Below are 20573 nucleotides of genomic sequence, written 5' to 3' on the forward strand. Positions count from 1 at the left end.
ATGTCACAAAACTCGTATCAGCCTTTTTCTATGTCGACACGTCAACCTTTTGCTTGTTTCGACCTTCTGCCTGTCTACAAAACGTGGTTGACTTATTGAATTTCAACCTATTGACCGAATACCTATAATATATATATATATATATATATATATATATATATATATATATATATATATATATATATATATATATACATATATATATATATATATATATATATATATATATATATATAGTTTCTTTTTTATGTACTCTATCTAAATCTCTCTCTATATATATATTATAATGTGTGTATCAGAATATATTTTTTCTATAGTACTAGTGACGTTTACCGGTGTCGTCACCACGGGACAGGTATGTGCAAGAGCCGAGACAGCGAGGAGGGAGTGGGTGGTGACATCACGCAGCTATCGCTCTCTCATTGGTCCTTGAGCAGGGAACGGCGGCCATCTTGAATGTGTCAGTGTGAGGCTTGGAGCTGGGCACTGGGAGGGAGCGGCTGTGCGGGGTGACGTCCGGTACTTGCAGTGTGCTCTCTGCTGCAGTACAGCCGGGTCCCGGGAGGCAGCGGCTGCACAGATGTGAGACAGCGGCTCTGTACAGGTGAGTCCGCGGGCCGCTCACTGAGTGACGGTAACGTAATGTGACATGCATGCCGTAACGTGGGAGTCCGCGTAACTATAGAAGCAGGGACGGATCGGCTAGTAGTAAGAGAGACTCATGCAGGAAAGCATAGACATACATACACTTACACAGGCAGAATACAAAGTAATCAATTAAGCACTCAAGTTAACATGCCCAAGGAGGCAGCAAGCGAGGTGAAGAACCATGGGTACCCAAGCAGACAGTAATAGAGAGAGACCAATGGGTGCCCAAGTAGGCAGCAAGAGAGAGACCCATGGGTACCCAAGCAGACAGCAAGAGAGCGAGAGACCAATGGGTGCCCAAGTAGGCAGCAAGAGAGAGACCCATGGGTGCCCAAACAGACCGTAAGAGAGTCATACCCCTTTCAGATCGCAATCCCGGGTCCTGCGCTTTCACACTAAACTTTGGTTGCCCATTCTACCGAGGGTGACCTGGGTTTAACCCTTTCTATAACCCGGGTTGCTTGACCCTGGTTATAGGTTTTTGATGCTTTCACACCTCTTCTCAACCTGGGTTGGTATGTCATCAACCCAGCAATAACCCATGTCGAGGATGTGGTGTGAAACAGGTAATAGAGACCCATGGTGCCCAAGCAGGCAGCAAGAGATCTGGACAGGGGGCCTGATTCTGATTTACACAGGAAAGCGCTCCTGCAATATTGTTCAAACAAAATGCAAATGCTGCATGATGTGTTAGTAGAACATCCTGCATGCAACAGCAATTCCAGTGATGCATCCATAGATACCACATCGGATCAGGTTGCGAAGCTAACTTGGATTGACTGCCGGGACCTGTCAGTTGGGTCTAGGAAGTCTTTGATCATGCAGACCCTGGGCTCGGCATACCTGCAAAACAAGTCAACCCCCCCATCTTTGTAGAACATTTCCAATAGCAACCCCCAAACACTGCCAATCACGTGGAACCCACAAACATCGTATAAGTACGTACAGTACACCTTTACAATCTAATCTGAATCGGGCCCTGAGACAAATGTATGGATGAACATCAGATACCAATGATTAGCAACCCTTGATATCCTTGATCTGATGTAAATACTCTTCTCATTTGATTTGCAAGTTTTTTACGGTTGGCCGCCATCGGAGGCAGCTTTCCAATGCCAATCTGATGGCTGACCGCTTTGTCTGCAGCTGTGGCCACCTGGAAATGGTGTTTGCTGCGCAGTTTATGTATGCATGCGAGAAGCTCCGCCTGCTTCTTTGCATGCTCACATAGTAACTCATCGATGTTTATACAGTCAAATAGTTTTAATACGTTTAGTAGCCATCCCTTGATTTGATGTCATTCACTACATGTTCATCCCGGGACAAATGGGAGACACCATGGTTGGCCAAGCAGGCAGTGAGCGCTAAAGAGACCCAAAGGCGCTCTAGCATGCAGGAGTGATATAAAAAAAATTCACACATGACTCCTGTATGAAACCATAGGAACTCAGGCAGCTAGCAAGACAGATGGATAGAGACCCATTGTTTTTTTTTTTTTTTTCCTCTAACAAAAAGAGTAACGCTATTGCGTTTGTCCATGTGATAACACAGATTGTAAGTTCCACTGGGACAGGTACTGAATTATTCTCTGTGAAGCACTGCATTAAGTCTTCTCTACCAGGCATGTCCAAACTGTGGCCCTCCAGATGTTGTGAAACTACGCATCCCAGCATGCCTTGCCATAGTTTTAGCATTTCCTAATAGCAAAGCTGTGGCAAGGCTTGATGGGATTTGTAGTTTCACAACAGCTGGAGGGCCATAGTTTGGACATGCCTATACAAAGAACTGTTCATAAAGTCTAATAAATAAGACACAGGTTCCCAGGCAGACAGCAAGTAGAAATGGACTTAAGGTGCCCACACGGTGCGTTTTGGACTAGATTGCATTGCATCTAGACCAAAACGCATGCGGTATATTAAATAACACCGCCCCCCATCACGGAGCAGGCATTTCTTCCCTCCCCCACCCCAATAACTACTTACAACTTATGGCGGGGTGATGGTGGCAGGGGGGCACCTGTAAGAACTGACACGCCAGGTGCCCTGTAAAAAATGCCTAGAGGGAATACTAGCCATATGAAGCCCAGTACTGAATGTCTGCAAGGCCTCTGACATAATGTCATGCAGTGGCTAGTAACCACACCATCGTAGGTGTGATATTCAATCCCGGGTCAAGACTGTTGGGTTGGCCCAACAGTCGTGACCCTGTCCCCTTCTCGGCTGGCTCGACGGTGATTACGCAGGCGGGATTCAATGTCCCGCCTGCCGAGCAGGGGGGCGTGGCTGCGAGAAATGGGACCTCGACATTTCCCAGCCGTTCTCGGCAGAATGAGCCCGACTGCTTGTAAAGTCAGGCCCATTCTGCCGAGATCCCTGTTCAATGCTGTCGGGGAAGACAACATTGAATAGGGCCCCGCCGCTATTTCTACCCTCGGGAATAGCGGGGCGAGATGGACTACCTCCCTACATTTTTTTAATGGTATGGACATCGATAGTTATATAGTACAGAGCGATTGCGCAAAAGCAAATGGAGTTTTGTGCATGCACACATGAGTACACCTCTCCCGGGGTGCATCAATTACCAACTATTCAATGCAAAAAGCATTTCTGTTAGATCAGGAGCATTGAAAATTGCCAAACAACTGTTAAATGTCCATTTCTAGGTGGGCATAGGTGCCCATACAGGCAGCAGGAGAGATTGACATAGGTAGGGCCTTGCAGTAGAAAGAGAAGAAGGCCTGACCCCATAGGCTCACAGCAATGCAGTAGTAAAATCAGACATTCACCTGAATTACAGCTATATAGCAGGAAACATGTATGTGAATGCTTAAATGTTACCTTAATACAATATATTGATGAGAATACTGAGGTTATTTGAGGGGCCATAGAAACGGGTGAGAAGAACACTATTCGAAGATCAGGTGATCTATAGACCACCAGAGCAGACGCAGGAATTGGATGGGAACTTATTGTTGGATATCACTAAAATGGCTTTAAACGGAGAAGACCTAATCATGGGAGCCTTTAATATATCTGATGTATATTAGAAGGGGCCTTCTGAAAGTTCAACTACAAGTGGTACATTTCTAAATTCCTTACAGGGAGCATCCCTAAAGCAATTGGTGAGGGAGACCGCTTGCAAAGATGCAATATTACATTTATTACGCACAAATGGTGACAGGACTTCATACTTTGGATGAGACCTAGGATCCAGTGATCATCAAGCAGTATAGTTTTAGTATAAAGACAGGGTCCGACGCTTGTCAGGCAAAAATAAAGGTGTTGGATTTCGGGAAGGAAGACTGCAAAAATGGGCAAATGTTTAAGCGATTCATTGGTGGATTGTAGAAATTTGGAAGGAGTGCGGGAGAGGAGGGATAAATGAAAAGTGCAGTACTCAAGGCAACAGACCATTGAATCAAAAGGGTACAGAAAGTCAGCAGGAAATGGAAGTCCGTGCAGTTAACAAGAGTTATCAGCTAGTGTGAAAGCAAAAAGGAATACCTTTAAGAAATATAAGCAGACTCAAAATAATAATGACTTAAGTTGCCCATACACGCTGCATTTATCGCATGCGTTCTGAACTTTTAAAGTTCAAAATGCATCGCATCGGCTTAAATCGCGCCGTGTACCTGCGGGGATGCGATGCGTGTCCCCGCGGGTACAATATTGTAAAGCACAAAAAGTATCTGCAGGCAGTACTTTTTGTGCTTCATTGCATCGCATCAGTTTTGGAGTACATGCAATGCGATGTCCATTAGTAACTATTAACTTTAAAAAAAAAGAGGCTGAAATCGCATCATATTGCACCCGCAAAGTACAGTACATCGCATCGCATCCACTTCAAGTGCCAAAATCGCATGGCAGCTTGAAGTTCAAAACGCACAGCACACAAAATCGGTGCGTTTATGGGCACCTTTAGGTGTATTTTGAGAGATGGAAGGTGATCAGATGTGCAAAGCTGTGGAGGAAATGGACTAGTCAGTAGGGAAAGAGGGCAAAACCCTAAGTGTATAAGTGAAAGGACAAAGTCAAATGGCGGAATAATAATACTTATAAGACTGAGAGTTTGATGGAGGGAGACATGGCAATAGCAGATAACTCATTTTGCTCAGTTTTCATTACGGAAAGGGAATGGACCACAGTTAAGTTGCAAGGAAAGTATCAGAGAGGAGAAGGTCCTAACAGAACTTTTAGAACTCTGAAAGTGGGAAAATCAATGGGCAGTATGGATGGTGAAATGGTTAGCATTACTGCCTCACAGCACTGAGGTCATGGCATCAATTCCCACCATGGCCCTAACTGTGCGGAGTTTGTATATTCTCCCCGTACTTGCGTGGGTTTCCTTCGTGTACTACAGTTTCCTCCCACAAGCCAAAAATATACTGGTAGGTTAAATGGCTCCTAACAAAATTAACCCTAGAATGCCTGTACATGTGGTAGGGAATATAGATTGTAAGCTCCACTGGGGCAGGGACTGATGTAAATGTTCAAATATATTCTCTGTAAAGCGCTGCGGAATATGTGTGCGCTATATTAATAACTGTTAATAAATCAATCAATGGGGCCACATGGTATACAGTCAAGGATACTAAAAGAGCTTAAAGACCTGCTGATAGCACCATTAACAGAATTAATCAACCAGTCACGAGCTATGAGCACAAAAACAGAGGGGAAGCGGTCGGCAGGTCAACGATAAAAATGAAGACAGGTATAGGTCGACATACCTAAGGTCGAGACATGCAATAGGTCGATGTGGGAAAGGTTGACACGAACAAGGACGACATGAGTTTTTCAAAAAGTTTTCCAAAACAGGTGGTTTTTCATACTTTACTATACAAGTGTATATAGAGTTAGGTTATAAGTGTGCTGGGCTATGTGAAAGTCCTACACTTAGTGTCCATGTCGACCAGCATAGACACCCAAAAAATGTGAAAAACTGTTTGCCTTTTTCATGTCACTAGGTTGAACTCGATGGACGCAAGTCTTTATTCAGCCTCACATACTATGTAACTATGTCAGCCTTTTTTCTCTGTACAGCGCTGCAGAATATGGGTGCGCAATAGAAATAACTGGTATTAAATAATGCTCACGGGATCACGCATCAGATCAGATATATGGTTTGACACTTTCCACCCAATGTCTTGGCTCGATGCATCGGAATAGGGTGAAAAGGGCCCAAATCGTATAATTTTATTGGGGCCTTTACATCGGTAGTAGGGAAAGTAATGGAAACACTTTGTAAAAGAAAGTTGTAGAATATCTTAAATTAGACAACTTGCAGGATCCCAAACAGCATGGCTTTACTGTTGGGTGGCGGGATCATGTCAGAATTCTTTACTTTCTTGACTCATGACTTCTTGACCAAAATAATAGATCAAGGGGGGGGCTGTAGAAATCGATTAGCTAGACATTAATAAGGCATTTGACACTGTCCCACTTCACGAAGTGCTAAATAAACTTGAAAGTTTGGGATTAGAGTGAAAAAACCTTTAAGTGGACAAGAACCTGGTGGCAGGACAGGAAACAGACAGCTGTAGGTAACTGTTACCAGTGACCCCAGGGATCTGTACTTGGACCAGTGCTCCTTATCTTTGGTGATATTGGCCCTTATTCTGATTGAAGCGGTAACGGCCGCATGCGGCCGTTCCGCCGATGTTTTCGGTCTGCGCATGTGCAGAGGCCACTCTGCGCATGTGCAGCCGAAATCGCCGTACACGTATTTTGTCCGCCGCAAAGGGGGTGGATAGGGGCGTGAGGGGCTACGAAGCCTCATTTGCATATGCATACGCCCCGCGTTTCATGGGCGTTCCCATGCAAACGCGGGGCGTACGCATGCTAATGAGGCTATGACGCGTGGGTACAGGGCGGGCATCTGACATCGCCGGATGTCAGCTGCCCGCCCCAATACAAGATTTCACACGGACAAGTGTCCGTGTGGTCTTGTGTTGCGGGACCTGGTGGAGCGTGCGGCCCTGCATTCGATGTTCGGCGACCATCGAATGCAGGGGCTGCTCCCACCATGGAGGAGGCGTATCCCCGTACACATTCATGCGGATCGCCACATGGCCGCGTACGGACGGCCGTGGCGATCCGTATGGAAGGCGGGGATTCGCCTGGTGCGGTCAGAGCCGCATATGCGGCTCCGGCCGCACCGATCAGAATAAGGGCCATTGTAATGTTATTAAAGGGAAAGTATGCCTTTTAACAGATAACACAACATGCAAGACACACCAGTAGGGGTAAAACATGATTATCTAGGAAGTCTGGAGGAATGGTCAAGAACGTGACAACTATGGTTTAATGCAGGGCTGGCAGTGACGTGCGGTGAGATCAGTGGTTGGTGAGGCACTAGCAGCAGCATGACGGTGCAATGGAGCGGCGGGTCCTACACACATCAAGGGTGCCATAGCAGCCACATCCCCTGCACCTGTGGTAGTTATGCCACTGCGCTCAACCTCCACAGTCGTACCCTTATACGCAGTATGCAGCAGTAATACACCATATGCAGAGAATGTCACACACTAGTAATGTCCTTATACATATATTGCTTTACAATAAAGGCCCTTACACATATGGCACACCTTATTAATGCATTTTACACATTATGCCATACTACAAATACAATAATAATTCCCCCATACACAAACTGTTTGCTACACATTATTAATGCTCTTTCTCCCATAATGCCCGTTATACCTACTGTATGACCCACTTTTTTATAGCCTGTACACAAAATTGCCCCATACACATATGACCCACATTATTAATGCCCTTATACACATTACATATAATATCCCATACATATATGCCCCACATTATTAATGCCCTTATACACAACACATAATGCCCCATACATATATGCCCCACATTTATTAATGCCCTAATACACATGACATATAATGCCCCATAAACATATGACCGACATTATTAATGCCCTTATACACATATGCTCCACATTATTAAATTCACATATATACACATAGTTCCCTTTACATATGCCCCACATGATCAAAGGTCGTTCTACGCAGAATGCCCCTTACACATATCCCCAGGCCCCCACATTTTATCCCTTCCCAGAACAATACAACAGTGGGATCAGTGACAGCACCGGTGGGGCTGACACCTTCACCGTGCAGTGATCTGCGCTGCCAACAGCAAGCATTTGCTCTTCTGCCCCCCCCTGCCCACATTGAATGCCACTCCCCCCCACCACCACCACCACCTCGCTCCCACTCACCGGTACCTGCTGCTAAAATCCCGTCTCTGGCTTTGTCCTGTCTGGCCAGTCCCTGTCCTGGGGCTGTCACTTACATCTCAGGCTCCGGGCATGGATGGCTCCTCAGTTCTCCAGCGCTGGATGTCCCCTGCGTGTAGCTGCTGACAACGGCCCCCATGCTTAGTGTCCGTTCAGCCGGCGGGTAGGGTAGGGGGTGCGGGAGTTACTTTCGTTATGTGTACACCGGGAGAGGTGCGGGTGTCCACGCAGCTGCCGGGTGATGAAGAGGGGGCGTGGTGGTCTGTTCACCCGCCGGATGGGGAAGGAGGTGGGGGGGAGTTTTCATCATGCACAAGCCAGGGGAGAAGGGAGAGGTGTGGGTGTCCATGCAGGCAGCGGGGGAAGGGGGAATGTGGAGGTCCGTGCACCCGCCGTGTGGGGAAGGGGGGGGGGGGGGGTATGTCTGTACACAGTGCAGCTGGGTTTCTTCTGCTGCGCTAACCAATCGCAGCTGCTTCACTGACAGGGGCGTGCTTTTAAAGCATGTCCCTGTCCCCGAGGCACCGCTATAGGTGCCGCCTATAGAGGGTTTTTTAATGGGATTTTGCAACCTGGTGCTTAGCCCAGCCCCCTGCCCGCCCCTTGTTCTTGAACCTTAACATGAACAGCTGGAGGCACTGCTCTAGGTGCCTTCATAACAATAAAGCAGCACATTATGGTGTTCAAATTAATAGATTAATATAAAGCAGATACTTATGACACATAATATGTGTCATAAGTATATTCTTTGTATTATTTTATTATGGCTATCACTAATGACAGGGTAGGCACTGCCTGCCCTGACTGCACGTCCCTGAGGGCTGGGCAACACCGGCCCTCCAGATGTTAATGAACTACACATCCCAGGATGCTTTGCATTAGTTTTGCTATGTGGCCATGCTGAAACTGATGCAAGGCATGCTGGGATGTGTAGTTCATCAACATCTGGAGGGCCGGTGTTGCCCAGCCCTGGTTTAATGCAAAACCCAAAGGCTAAATATAGTATTGTGTATTTATAATGCAAACTACCGGTGGAGGAAAGGGATTTAGGAGTCGCTATTTTTAAGTGACTTAAAGGCAGGAAAGCAATACAACAAAGCAATGAGGAAGGCAAGTCAGATGCTTTGTTGCATAGGGAGAGGAACCCGCAGCAGAAATAAAGTAATGTTAGTATGTAGGATATTAATACAGCCTCATCTAGTGTACTGTGTCCAGTTCTGGAGGGACATGATAGACACATTTAAATCTACAGTAAAGTTGTTAATACCAGCAGATGAACGGCGGGAGATGGTGTGGGAGGGTGTGAGCGCTTATCGTTTATTGCCTGTCCATACACACAGTAGGTGGCTTTTGAGCTGAAAGCAGCTCAAACTGGGAAACTGAGCTGCTTTTAGCTCAAAATTGGCGTGTGTGGGCCTCAAGAAGTGTTTTAGCAAAGTACAGCAGGGATACCACCTTCATAGGTAGCGAAGTGTTAGAACACGAGAACATGCACTAAAACTGGTGGGAGTTAGGTCAGCGGAAAATTAAGGCAAAACTACTTCACAGAAAGAGTAGTGGGCTAATGGAATTGTCTTGCATCAGAGGTGGTAGATGCTAAGGCAGTAGAGCAACTAAATATGCATGGGATAGACATCCTTTAAAAAGACTAAGGATCAAAATGGTTCAGCATTCCTAAAGGTCGAAAATGGGTCAAATTAGATGGATCTGCCATCAAATCCTATGTGTCTAGAGTAGACGTATGTCTGCAACTGATTCGGTATGGAATCCTGGCGGTCGGAATTCCGACGCCGGAATCCCGTCCGCCGAAATCCCGACAAGGGGGGGGGGGGCGTGAATCCCCCCCCCCCCCTTGCGGGCTCGCTGCGATCGCCACACAGCTTGTGCACCCCATTTGCAGCAATACCCCGTGCCCTCCGGAGCCTTAATCCTGCACTGCTCATAGGTAAACAGACTGCGTGGGAGGCAGACCTAGACCCATAGGTGCTCTGATAGATGGCAAGTGGATAGCAAGAGTGAGCGGTATAGGAGCACCTGAAATACGCATTGTTTTGATCTGTGCCTGACCCGAGGGGGAAAAATCAAAGACTTGCGTATCATATAGAAGATAATTGTAATCATGTCCCAGTTATGTTGCTGTGGCAACATTTGTAAACTTGGCCAGTCTGTGCCAATTTCCTGCTGGAGCAGTTTCTATCCCAATACTCAAAGTACATACTGTCTGTACAACATAGTATTTACTGTAGTCAGATCAAAACCTAAACTTTACTGATGATTATTCTCAATATTTCTGTTTCAACCCCTTCCTCAAACATACTCTTCCAGTATTTCTCAAACCCGGTTCTAATGGAACCATAACGGTGCATGTTGTTTTTTGTCTATATTTCCTAGCTCAGGGGTGGCCAAAACGGTCCTCGAGATCTACTGTACCAACAGTTCATCTCCAGGCCACCTGTCGATCTGTAGAATGTGTTGGTTAGGAATGAATGCAGCATGTTTGAAAATGTGACCGTAATGACTACAGCTGTGCTCCAGCTAGGCGGTAAGGGAAACGTGCACTGTTCTGGATCTCAAAGCACCAGTTTGACCACCCCTGCCATGTCCGAGCTGGAGACCAGGTGAATAACACAATAAGTCTGTAGGTGGTTTTAATGATTGCTGATGATGGCTAGGGCCCTTCTGAGCGATACCTTTTTTAAAAACTGTTCAGTTTCACTCAATATCATTAACGATGCACACTTCTACGCATCGTTAATGACACCCCCATCAGCTGAACATTCAGATCAATTTTGGTTTTTCAGCCAATGGCCTGCACGTTTAGCAGTCCTGGTCACATCACTAAACAACATACCTTTTATCGTTCATTGTGTATTCTCAATTCGTTCACCCGTAGCCAATCTAGTTCACGATGTCGGCCATGGTGCAGGTTGTCTAGTGTGTATGGGGGCATTAGGGTTCCACGAGGACTGAGTTTGAGCATAACTGCTGTTTTTGTTTAATACAGGGATACTCAAACTATTTTGCTCTGGGACCCCGTCGGACAATAAAAATTATTACAAGACCCCAGCAAGTTACCACTTGCCATATGGTTGCCATATGTTTAGTCAGCAGACTGCACATACACAGTAACATTGAGGAGGAACAAAATGATTAGAGCAGTCTGCTTAGATATAACACGCAGGTTTACTGACAGCTGACCCCACATAGGACTGATCTCGCACTTGGTCGGCAAGGTAGACAACACTATAAAAAAATGTTATTAGGTCTTTTAGTTCCTGTTAACGGAAAAAGAAACAAAATGAAGAGGCATGCAGCTGGTCATATAATGACTGCAATTAACTTGTCAACGCCTATGGATTGCTTTACTGTAGTAGAACTGGTTTACACTTGTTTAACAGTAATTGTTTCAGTGAGGTACAGTTTACATCGTATTATTCACTGGATTTGATCATTTTCTCCAAAGCTACCTATCTAGGCCGACATCTGCTCACACTTTCTGGGCAGTATATAAGAAACTGTATCTATCTGATGCAATATTTTGAAACTTGTAAGCGTCTGCATCAGGCAGAGGGGAATATGTCTCTTCCACTGGGGAAGAATTTTGCAAAACTGCACCTCATGGCGATAGGCTACTGCAAGCGCTACCCTACACAGCGAAGCGCTCCCTTATTACTGGCTCCCCCTGGCTGTACAGCAAAGCTGCGAAGCCAGGCATAGGGCGGCCTTGTTTCGGGTCACCATACCTTCTTTGCCCAGACCGCGTCGCGCTCCTGCAATGCCACGTCTCCACGCTATTGCCACTGCTGCTGGCCAGCACTGAAACCCGCGACCTCTTGTGCTTGCAGTGCCAGGCTCTCGTAAGTGTGCTTCGTCATATGCAAAATTCTAACCTAATCGGAATTTTAGAACATTTTAATTGAAAAGAAAAATCATTTTTTATTCTGATTTGGTCTTCTGAAAGCCAAGCAACATACTAGTAAGCATTGCTTCTTCCAATCACAATGTCCTAAAGCTTTCTTCCCAATCAGTTCCTTCGTGGTGTTGAGTTTGTACTCTAACGCAAGAGACTCATGATTTTCAGTCCCCCATACTCATGGAACCAGTGGTCAGTTCTCCCCATCCCACTTGCGCAGGCATCCCAGCATAGTGATGTGCAGTGCTGCTCTGCCTCACACACCAGCATTTTCTCTGGGCTTCTCCCGAAAAAGATTCGATGTAGGCAAGTATGATGGTATGTTCTCACTATATCTTCCCACAGTTCCCCTTTCATCTAAGCATGCTACCCAATCTGTCATTGACTGCATACAAAGCGGGGACTCTGTGACGTCCCTGAGCGATCTTGTTGAAGATATTGTTCGATGTGTATGCACTATGTTGTTTGCTCAGCAGCAGTGCAGATATAATTATATATTGGCGGTGATGCTGATCACCTAGTGTGGTCTTTGTGCCTTTAGAGCAGTCTCTGGCTCAGTGCTGCTTCAGGCCACGCAGGACACTAGGTACACAGAAGTGACTATGTTGCTTTATTCTTGAGCTTGTATCACTTGTATCTGAGTAATGCAAGAATTGAATTACAGTATAGTATTGCATTGCTCATGTTACTGTTGGCACCACTGACCCTCAGGCTTCCGTTCTGGTAGTGATACCCACGCTTTTCCATAGCTGCCGATACAATTCACTCTGTTGATTTTTAGCTAATAGAATATTTAGCAGCATAATATAATGTGAATCATTGCCCTGTTAATGGCTGTGCATGGCTGGGCATGTAGAAAGCCCAGTTAATTTTAGTATTGCGCACGTCTGCATGCATGGATAGTGCAAATTTCCCTTTGAAACAGGTGTGTTTCCCTTCAGCTTAAATTCTGCATTATTACAAATGTTTCACTTTATTAATATCATGGGAAGCTGGTTTACAAGGAAATGGCACTGAAACCTCTAATTACATAGACCCAAGTGTTCACTCTTGTTTTCTAATATGTACTGCACAATGAGTGAATGTTGTCACCCCTGCCACCAGTTCTCATGCATGCCGCTGTGCAGTCTGCAGACATAGGGCAGAGGAACACGAGAACCTTCAAGCTTGTAGAGAAAGATGATTATTTATGTTGATTGATTATGATTGCATATCTCCCTTGCCTGCTTAAAAGCCCCCTAAGGTATTTTAAATAAATGTGTACATGTCTGTGAGTCTCTATGCTGCAATTTACAGTCCTTTTATTGGATTTTCTACAGATTATGGCATAATTATTTATTCACTAGCCCTCACCAAGTAATGTGATTTTAAACTAGGTGCAGCTAATAACGTATAAAATTAAATCATTCATTATGAAGTTACATTGCGTGTGTGTATGTATGTGTATATACAGTGTGTGTGTGTGTGTGTGTGTGTGTGTGTGTGTATATATATATATATATATATATATATATATATATATATATATATATATATATATATATATGTGTATATATATGTATGTATGTGGGTACAGAAGGAGGTCACTCGCCAGACTGGAGTTAAAAATGATTATTTTTATTTCATTTTATTTACGCTGCCATCACATATGGTCAACGTTTCGACCCGAATCAGGGCCTTTTTCAAGACTTGTAAGACAGCCATATCAGATAATACATCGAAATAGTAAAGACACCATAAAGTGTCCAGAACGCTGCACCACGAGCTGTTAACGCATATCAGCGTCGTGTGTATATACAGTGTATTTTAGCAGTTCTGTCTGGTTCATGTTTGCTTCAAGAAAAAAGTAATCGGCAATGATTTAAACTATTGTCACTTTTTATTCTGAAAATGGTTGAGACCAATTCCAAGCACCTTGAAGCCCGTCATTGTATAGCTAGACTGTATACAAATGGAGGATGTTGTTGATGTTGGCTTCCCATTTTCCCATATGTGGGGTTCTTCTGCAATAACCTGAATATCAGGCTGTGTTGTGCTCCGACACATTGCAAGGATCACCCAACACTTTATCTATAACCAAGTACAGGGATCTGGAACTGTAAAATTCTTGTCAACTCTACCTGAATACCTCTGTTCTACAGGGGGGTATTCAATCACCCGCAGCCATCTCCCGACGGGGGGGGGGGGGGGGATGGCTGTGGAGCCCTATTCAATGCTGTCTTCCCCAACAGCATTGAACAGGCTCGTTCTGCCAGGAAGTGGCGAGCTCCGGGCCCCAGCTCATGGCCACGCTCCCTTCTCGTCCCGCTACAGGTGGGACATTGAATCCCGCCTGCTTGTTCTCGGTTGAGCAGCCGTGGCCCATGATTGAATACTCCCCTTAATCGGACTCTGTGGGGGAAAAAAGAATCACAAAGAGGCCTAGTCAAAGTCCAAATCTAATGTGGGAGGAGTGTAATAGATCTGTGTATAATCTTATGTTACATAGTTTACCTGAAGTAGTGTTGTAAGGAGAAGTGACAAAGTCCATTAGGTATTATGTAAGCAAAGGATAACCCCACACTGAAACCATTATTCCATCTGTTTGCTGTTGGGTGTTGCTACAAGCTACTGGGGCATGAGTGTACTTTTTCACACATTGGGGCAGATGTATTAAGCCTGGTGAAGAGATAAAGTGGAGATAAAATGGAAGGAGATAACGCACCAGCCAATCAACTTTCAACTGTCATTCAAAACACAGTTGATTGTCTTACTACTGGTACTTTTCCTTCTCTGCTCAAACATGCAGTGATAACTCCTATTCTAAAAAAACAGAATTCTGACCCTAACTCTCTCTCTAACTATCGTCCTATATCTCAGCTCCCATGCCTCTCCAAGCTACTGGAGAGACTTGTCTACTCTCGCCTCACAAACTTTCTTAACTCTAACACCCTATTAGACCCACTTCAGTCAGGTTTTCGCTCTCAACACTCCACTGAGACAGCACTGACTAAAGTGGTGAATGATCTGGTAACGGCTAAGTCTAAAGGCCATTACTCACTACTTATTCTTCTTGATCTTTCTGCTGCATTTGACACCGTCGATCACTCTCTTCTCTTACAAACACTACACTCCCTAGGTCTTAGGGATACAGCCCTTTCCTGGTTCACATCTTACCTATCTGATCGCTCTTTCAGTGTTCGCTTCTCTAACTCTACTTCCTCTTCATTACCTCTGTCAGTTGGAGTTCCGCAAGGTTCAGTCTTAGGTCCTCTGCTCTTCTCAATCTATACCTCCTCTCTTGGCAAACTAATCAGCTCTTTCGGATTTCAGTATCACTTGTATGCTGATGATACTCAAATCTATCTATCAACCCCAGAGTTGTCACCAGTGGTTTTGGGTCGAGTTTCTGATTGTCTCTCTGCCATCTCATCTTGGATGTCTTGTCGCCAACTCAAACTCAATATTTCCAAAACGGAATTACTTATATTCCCACCAACTAAGAACAGTTACCATCCTGACATCTCCATCGCTGTTGACAACTCGATAATCTACCCTACCCCACAAGCTCGTTGCTTAGGGGTCATCCTGGACTCTAAACTGTCCTTTCTTCCCCACATTCAATCTGTCTCCAAATCATGTTACATGCATCTAAAAAACATATCCAAAATACGACCCTATCTCACACAAGACACTACCAAATCTCTTATCCATGCACTCATTATATCCCGCATTGATTATTGCAATAGTCTTCTAACTGGTCTTCCCAAGAACAGACTCTCACCACTGCAATCCATTCTAAATGCTGCTGCTAGGCTGATCTTCCTTGCAAGACGCTCATCGTCTGCTGATCCGCTCTGCCAGTCCCTCCATTGGTTGCCTGTATATTACCGTATTCAATATAAAACACTTCTACTTGCTTATAACGCTATTAACCATACTGCACCAGCATATATCTCTGCACTTATCACAAAATATCTCCCATCTCGACCACTACGCTCTACACAAGATCTGCGTCTCTCTTCTGCACGGATCACTAGCTCCCATTCATTATTACAGGACTTTTATCGGGCTGCTCCCATCCTATGGAATGCCCTTCCACGCACATTAAGACTCTCCACCAGTCTCCAAACTTTCAAGCGTTCCCTGAAAACTCACCTCTTCAGGCAAGCCTATCATATTTAAGTTCTACATGCATAACCCTCCGAGGCACTTATGTATTATATAGCTTCCCTTCTGGACTTGTAACTGCTATTACTGGTGCCTGTCCTTATGTTTCCCCCCTATATCCCTATAGATTGTAAGCTTGCAGCAGGGCTCTCCTACCTCCAATCTGTCTGTTGTTACCCAGTTTGTCTTATCACTGTCTACTATTGTAAAGCGCAACGGAATCTGCTGCGCTATATAAGAAACTGTAAATAAATAAATAAATTGCTTGGGTTACTAACAGACAGGGACCCTCATTGTAAGCTCCCAGTCTGTAGGGGAATTGCATTGTAATACATAAGGATGAGTATCCAGCCATATTGCAGAGGTTCTTGGTGGCCTATATGATCCAGCAGCACAGCAATGTTGGAGGGAGTGTAGATAGAGAACATAGGTGAGTTTTGTCTGAACTGTGCTGAGTGGAGATAATTAATAGAATCGTTTATATAGGTTAAGTGTATGTTTCTGGAATTTGGTAAGCCTGCCCTAGAGGTGAGTAAATACTCAAGAAACGCTTAAAGATTTTGAGGCTATAAGAGGCTTCCAGAGACTGGATCCTCACAAAGGACAGAGACGGTGGCAGCCTGGATCCTATGAGGGTGGCACACCACTTGTCCATCGATGGTTTCCTGCCATTATTGCATGGTAGAAGCAGCTGTAAAACAAAGCTCTTTTCGAACCTCAGAGTGTGAGGGAGGGAAGAACCAGCAGTAACCCAATGGCAGAAATTGGATTAATGATTTTAATAAAAACAAAACAAAAAATAAGATCAGAATCTGCTTACATTTAGAGGTTGTCTAGGCATGAGTTCGCTCTAATGGATATTTTTCACACAACGGATTTGTCGTCCGGATACCAGACCTTTTTTCTTTAACTTCGGTAGAAGGGACAAACACTGCGCGGTTGCCATGTTACGGCAGTGATAACCGCAGGTTAGGATGGCTACCGTGCCTCTTCTTTTGCACCCTGTGGTGACAGCTCAAGTTGATTCTAGGTAAAAATCATCCATTTTTCCCCCCAGATGGACAGATTTGTTGTGTGCGATATAGCAATAAGTAATACTATTCCTCACATATTTCTGTAGCCTTATGATTTTGCACATGTAGCCTGTAGCATATGAGTGCTTTGGCCAAAACTCTCCATAAACTGCAATAATGAAAGCGAGTTGTACAGTCAGCGTTTGTGAATGTTGCATGGTTGGATGGACAGGAGCATGAAAGTGCATTGTAACCTCCATACATGGCCTGAGCATTGGAATATTGTATTCCTTTGTATGGAGTGCAAAATACATGCTCAGGCATGTCAAATATTTTCCATTTATAACCTGGACAACAAAAAAGGTTTTATTTTTTTTGCAGGTTTGCTATACCTCACATTGGGCCTTATTCTAGTTCACTCTTTCTGACAAAATCCTTCTTATGGACAAAACCATGTGCACTGCAGGTGGGGCAGATGTAAAATGTGCAGAGATAATTAGATTTTGTCAGAAAGCGTGAACTAGAATAAGGCCCACTGTCACAGCATGGGTGAGCTGACGCCAGAGGCTCTCACTTGTAATAATTTTTGCCACCCTTGCATCTCTCCTCTTTATTAGCACATTATTCTTGATCTCACCATACACCAATGATTTTCAACCTTTTTACCTTGCAACACACTAAATAAGATTTTAAAATTGCCAAGGCACGCCATGAGATCCCCACAGGGCAAAACACATTGACCCCCCCACAGGAAAAAACCCAAACCTATTGGCCCCCATATAAATGACAATGGTCCTCACAGGTAACAAAAATAAAATACATTTGCCCTGAAAAGAAGAGATCCGTAAATAACAGTTGAACTGGTGGTGGCTGTAAATTGGTTTGGGCATCTCTAGATCTGGGGTACACTTAAGAACAGCTCAAGGCACACTAGTGTGCCACGGCACAGTGGTTGAAAAACACTGCCATACACATTCCTGTAGCAGCCATTTTCCTTTAATTTACTCTGGGTTTAACTTTCAGAACAGTGAGAGAACACTTTTAATAGGATACCGATGCAGGTCTTTGGGTCTGCTGGACCTATGCGGTTAGACCATGGACTGATGTACTACAGCTGTATTATTGCCCCAGCATTCCATGTCTATCTCTATCTGATCTGCTTCTCTTGGGACCCAATCATCTTGAGAGCTGTATCTTTTACAGCACCACTCAGCAGGACTCCCTATAGCCCAGTGATTGCTAACCTTGACACTCCAGCTGTTGTTGAATTACACATCCCAGCATACCCTGCTACAGTTTTACGATTTGGCCATGCTAAAACTGATGCAGGGCATGCTGGGATGTGTAGTTGAACAACAGCTGGACAGGGCCGCCGAGAGGCAGGGGGGGCGGGTACATTTTACCTGGGCCCGGGCCTGTCAGGGGGGCCCGGGGACACAATGACACATTCCTTTAAAAAAAAAAATCTTTTAAAGGCAGCGGTGTTGCGGGAACACGGGTGCCATCGCCGAGGGGGGGGGGGGGGGTGGGTTGTTGGGTGGCAGCTTGCCGGGCGCCGGGGAGAGCGGGTCAGGAGCGGCAGCCTGTGTCACTCGTCTCTCACTCACTGTGACACTGACTGCTGTTTGCACACAGTGTCAGCGGTAGAGGCCGGCGTCCACCGCTGCGGAGCATCTGTAGAGACAATCTCGCGAGATGATGCTTTCATTATCTCGCGAGTCTGTGTGTCTACAGACTGCAGCAGCTTGCCTGCCTTGCACAGCATGCCGTGAGGGGAAAGTGTGGATGGGGACAGTCAGTGCAGTCGGGAGGCTGAAACCACAGGAGCTCCTGAATCTGTCTGACTCTGCCCTGTACTGTAAGTTCATTTTTTTTTCTGCCCTGCCTGGCTTATTAGTTAATTTTTCTCCCTATATACTATATATATATATATATATATATATTACATATATGTATATGTAGAAATGGTTGTCAATGTAAATTCACAGACGCCAGTCCTTTGGAACCAGTGAGTGACTCCACTATATATATATATATATATATATATATATATATATATATATATATATATATATATATATATATATATATATATATATATATATATATATATATAAATATATACAATGTCCTACGGCCAAGCACATCCACTGGAGATACAAACGTCCCGGTGCATACCAATAGCCTTGTCACGGGCAAATAGAGAGTCGTCACGCTGGCAAAGCAGCGAAGGCAGCACATGGTCAGGAATAAAGATGAACGAGGAGGTAACTTCAAGGTGAACGTTGCTTGAAGTTACCTGCTCGTTCATCTTTATTCCTGACCGTGTGCTGCCTTCGCTGACGTAACGAATAATGGGCATCAGGTGTGTGGCGTAAAGTGTAATGAGCTTAACAGTGTGTGACGTAACGTGTAATGGGCATCACAGTGTGTGACGTAACATGTAATGGGCATCACAGTGTGTGACGTAAAGTTTAGTGGGCATCACAGTGTGTGATGTAACTTGTGATGGGCATCATGGTGTGTGATGTAACATGTAATGGGCATCACGGTGTGTGGCCTAACGTGTAATGGGCAACACGGTGTGTGACATAACATGTAATGGGCATCACGGTGTGTGGGATGTAAAGTGTAATGGGCATCACAGTGTGTGTGTGTGTGTGCACAATGTGTAATGGGCATTACGGAATGTGATGTAATATATAATAGGTATTATGGTGTGTGGCATGTGTAATGGGCATTACGGTGTGTGACATAATGTGTAATTGGCATTATTGCATGGGGTATAATATGCAATGGGTTTGTGACATAATAGGCATTACAGTGGAAATATTTGGTGCGCCTTTGGTGCGCACTTTCCCTCGTTTTAATTTGTCTAGCATTACACTTTCATCTTGGCTCCTAGATTTTTTTTTTTTATTGTCGAGTCCTGGCATGTGTAATGGGCATTGTGGTGTGGCTTAACGTGTAATGGGCATCACGGTGTGTGGTATAACATGTAAGGGGCATTACGGTGTGCAAAATCAATAATATAATGAAAGGAAAGGTTAAAAAACATGATAAGGCAGGTCAAGGGGCGGGGCTGGGGTGGATCAAGGGGTGAGGCTGGGGGTGTGTCAAGGGGCGGGCCACTGTCCGGGAATCTCTCAACAAAAAGGTGGTAACCCTACACACCTCCCATGGGGGCCCTGGAAAGTTGATGTACCGGGGCCCAGGATTTCTCTTGGCAGCCCTGCAGCTGGATTGTCAAGGTTAGCCGTCACTGCTATAGCCTCTGTGCCCATCTTTGTCATTATTATATGTATCATTTGTTTTTTCTGCATTGCAAGTGTTTATGGTTTCTTACATGTGTGGGAGAGCATCCTGAGCAATGCTACATCGCTCAGGTTATTCAGCACACAGGGCCGCACAATGACGTATGCTGAGCAATGTGTCAGGAGCAGTGTTCTCCGGCAAGAACACTGAACACCGACAGATGTAATAGCCTGGGCGTGGGTTATTATTCAGCACCAAATACAGACCCGCGTGACCTGTTTATAGCGACAGACTGTTTTGCACCATTGCCCTGCTACTTTCCCAGGTTTGCCCATTTG

At 44.9% G+C, this 20573-nt stretch overlaps 1 protein-coding gene across 4 annotated transcripts in view; it reads left to right on the top strand.

Annotated features, from left to right (window-relative positions):
- Window positions 1-446: 446 nt before the first annotated feature.
- PLEKHA1 (pleckstrin homology domain containing A1) overlaps window positions 447-20573 on the top strand; it is an 80591-nt gene continuing 60464 nt past the window's right edge. For 3 of the 4 annotated variants that reach the window (XM_083149194.1, XM_083149196.1, XM_083149195.1), the window contains exon 1: window positions 447-604. The gene's annotated coding sequence lies outside the window, so the exon portion shown is untranslated. The remainder of the gene's footprint in view (window positions 605-20573) is intronic. The other variant, XM_083149197.1, reaches the window with a different exon arrangement.

The sequence above is a fragment of the Crinia signifera genome, chromosome 6 (assembly GCF_055691185.1).
Source record: "Crinia signifera chromosome 6, ASM5569118v1, whole genome shotgun sequence".
Lineage (NCBI taxonomy): Eukaryota > Metazoa > Chordata > Amphibia > Anura > Myobatrachidae > Crinia > Crinia signifera.